Here is a 3,946-nt window from a genome sequence, read left to right as displayed (position 1 = left end):
ACCTGTGTGACAAGATAACAAATGAAACTCGCTGGAATGTTTCTGCTGTCTTGTCGGACGGACCCACTGAGCGCACAACACAGTGGAATCTGACAAACACTGCTTGTGCATTAGCCCCAGTAAACAACTCAGTGGGGTCACAGGCCCTGACCCGTTCAGAGGCACCTGTGTGACAAGGCAACAAATGAAACTTTAAAGACGCTGGCATGTACATCTTGTTTCTGCTGTCTTGGACTGGCCCACTGAGCGCACAACACAGGGGAACTTGGTGCAAACATTGCGTGTGCATAAGCTCAGTGGGGTCACAGGCCCTGACCGGTTCAGAGGCACCTGTGTGACAGACAGCAAATGAAACTTAGACGCTGGAATTATTTATATGTTTCTGCTGTCTGTCTACGATTTCAGATTCACACTTAGAGTTTTTTTGTCATTAAGTCATAAAAGCCACAAAACCAATTTAATATGACTTTCCAATACACTTTCAAAGGTCTCTATGTTGATAAAAGGAGCCTTTTAGCAAAGTAACATTTTCGGGCCTTTTCAAAGTGCTCCCGCTGAGTGAATTTTGTTCTGAAAATCGTGTTCCCGAAAATCTCTGGGCACCCCGCCTACCCCCCCTGCCAGAAATGACAAGTGTCAAATAAGCGGGTCAAACGGCCACCTCTATCCGACCAGGAGCACCCAAATCGCCGCAAATGGCAATTTTTTTTTTCTTCATTGGGTCTTCCGACTAGGTTAATGATTTCCCAAACTCCAACTCATTAACTATGTTCTGAGACACTTGCCAGAAATGACACATGTCAATATGGCGGTAGCAACTCACTTTCCCAAGCCGGAAAGAATCACCCGAGGCCCGCGTGAAGCGGCCAAATGTTTCCTCATCGGACTTCCACGTTTTGGTTAATATTGTCTCGAAATCAAAAAATGCACATGTCAATTTGCCGGGAGCAACTCACTTTCCCAGGCCGGATAGCATCACCGGAGGCCCGCTTGAAGGGCCCTAATATTATTCTCATCGGACATCCGTGTTTTGGTTAATGATGTCTCGAAATCAAAAAATACACATATCAATTTGCCGGGAGCAACTCACTTTCCCAGGCCGGGAAGCAACACCCGAGGCCCGCAAAAGGCGGCCGAATATTTTCTCATCGGACTTCCATATTTTGGGGGTTAGATTCTCTCCCGCCATCCAGCCCCCTGGCCACGGGTCGCTCACTCACTTTCAGCCCGGGCCTTGCCAATTTGGTTAATCAGTTAGCCATGCTCCAGACTCAGCCTCGCCTTTTTCATTTATGGTTACTAATGTGCCCAGGCTCGGACTTAGTCTCTCCAGCAGCCAAAACTTTTCACTGGTTAATGAGGTGCCCAGCCCGGCACTTAGTCTCTCTCCCCAGCAAGCTTACTTGGTCGGCCGACATTTGGATCCATTTTCGGGGCTTAATCGGGTCGAAAACGGTCCCTTACGCAAGGGGAGCCGAAGCCCCGGCCTCTGCGAGGCGTTAGGCTGCCGTTTTATAAGCCCGACGAAAAACCCGAAAATTGGTTAAAAATGGAAATAAATTTCCACCCAAAAAGGGTTAAAAGTCGGTTGGACGGCAGCCCGGGTCGGCCTCTGCAGACCTGGAGGCCCTAGACAGTAATCTGGAAAACAGACCAACTCTCGAAAAACCACCTCCTACCATTCTCCAGGTACCCCGCCAACCCCCCCTGCCAGAAATGACAAGTGTCAAATCAGCGGGACAAACGGCCACCTGTATCCGACCAGGAGCACCCAAATCGCCGCAAATGGCCCTTATTTTTTTCTTCATCGGGACTTCCGTCTTGGTTAATGATTTCCCGAACTCCAACTCATAAACCATGTTCGGAGACACTTGCCAGAAATGACACATGTCAATTTGGCGGGAGCAACTCACTTTCCCAAGCCGGAAAGCATCATCCGAGGCCCGCTTAAAGGGCCCGAATCTTTTCTCATCGGACTTCCGTGTTTTGGTTAATCATGTCTCGAAATCGTTAAATGCACATGTCAATTTGCCAGGAGCAACTCACTTTCCCAAGCCGGAAAGAATCACGGGAGGCCCGCTTAAAGGGCCCGAATCTTTTCCCATCGGACTTCCGTGTTTTGGTTAATGATGTCTCGAAATCATTAATGGCACATGTCAATTTTCCGGGAGCAACTCACTTTCCCAGGCCGGGAAGCATCACCCGAGGCCCGCAAAAGGCGGTCAAATCTTTTCCCTTCTGTACTTCCAGTACACATTTGAATGGCCATATCTCCGCAGTCCCGCGTCGGAGCCAAGCCGTTTTTACACCGTTCGACGCGGCTTCCCGTGCCCGTTCGAATGCCGCCCGGCTCGGCGGAAAAGGAGAATTTTTTTATTTTTCGGCCGATTTCGGGAAAAAATTTTCCCGCTCTGAACTCGGATTTTTCGGCTTTAATCGTTTCGTATACGGTCCCTTACGCAAGGGAGCCGAAGCCCCGGCCTCTGCCGCGCGTCAGGCTGCCGTTTTTAAGCCCGACCAAAAACCCGAAAATTGGTTAAAAATGGAAATAAATTTCCACCCAAAAAGTGTTAAAAGTCGGTTGGACGGCAGCCCGGGTCGGTCTCTGCAGACCTGGAGGCCCTAGACTGTAATCTGGAAAACAGACCAAGTCTCGAAAAACCACCTCCGACCATTCTCCAGGTACCCCGCCAATCCCCCCTGCCAGAAATGACCAGTGTCAAATCAGCGGGACGGATTTGACTTTTGTGAACGACCACCGGCACTTTTTTCGGCTACAGGCAGTCAAATCTTTCTCCTTCCGTACTTCCAGTACAAATTTGAAGGGCCATATCTCCGCACTCCCGCGTCGGAGCCAAGCCGTTTTTACACCGTTAGACGCGGCTTCCCGTGCCCGTTCGAATGCCTCCCTGCTCGGCGGAAAAGGAGAATTTTTTTATTTTTCGGCCGATTTAGGGAAAAAAATTTCCCGCTCTGAACTCCGATTTTACGCCTTTAATCGATTCGGAGACGGTCGCTTACGCAAGGGAGGCGAAGCCCGGGCCTCTTCCGGGCGTCAGCCTGCCATTTGTAAGCCCATCCGAAACATGAGTTTCCACTTTTGGTTATCCAGTTGTCAATTTTAAAATTTCAGTTTATGAGTTGCCTCCTTGGTTTATCATTTGTCGCTCTGACTTTTGGTTAACCAGTTGTCCATGTTCAAATTTCAGTTAATGAGTTGCCACCTTGGTTAATCATTTGTCGCTCTTACCTTTGGTTAACCAGTTGTCGATGTTCAAATTTCAGTTACTGAGTTGCCACCTTGGATAATCATTTGACGCTTTTACTTTTGGTTGACCAGTTGTCGATGTTCAAAATTTCAGTTAATGAGTTGCCCTTTTGGTCTATGATTTCCTACCTTGACAACTCATTAACCAGAGTTTCAGACAATGCACAAGGCCATTTGACGACACCAACTCGGTTCCACAAGCGGGAAAGCAGCACCCGAAGCCCCGGTAAGGCGGCTGAATATATTCCCATCCGACTTCCATCCCCAATGTGAATGCCAAATATTCAGTTAATGAGTTGCCTCCTTGGTTAATCATTTGTCGCTCTGACTTTTGGTTAACCAGTTGTCGATGTTCAAAATTTCAGTTAATGAGTTGCCACCTTGGTTAACCTGTCGCTCTGACTTTTGGTTAACCAGTTGTCGATGTTCAAATTTCAGTTAATGAGTTGCCTCCTTGGTTAATCATTTGTCGCTCTGACTTTTGGTTAACCAGTTGTCGATGTTCAATATTCAGTTACTGTTTTGCCTCCTTGGTTAATCATTTGTCGCTCTGACTTTTGGTTAAACAGTTGTCGATGTCCAAAATTTCAGTTAATGACTTGCCCTTTTGGTTTTGATTTCCTACCTTGACAACTGATTAACCAGTGTTTCAAACAATGCACAAGGCCATTTGACGAC

Source organism: Somniosus microcephalus, unplaced genomic scaffold (genome assembly GCF_052327205.1).
Source record: "Somniosus microcephalus isolate GS21.2 unplaced genomic scaffold, FLI_Smic_1.0 unresolved_chr8, whole genome shotgun sequence".
NCBI lineage: Eukaryota > Metazoa > Chordata > Chondrichthyes > Squaliformes > Somniosidae > Somniosus > Somniosus microcephalus.
Note: the sequence above shows the minus strand (reverse complement) of the source record.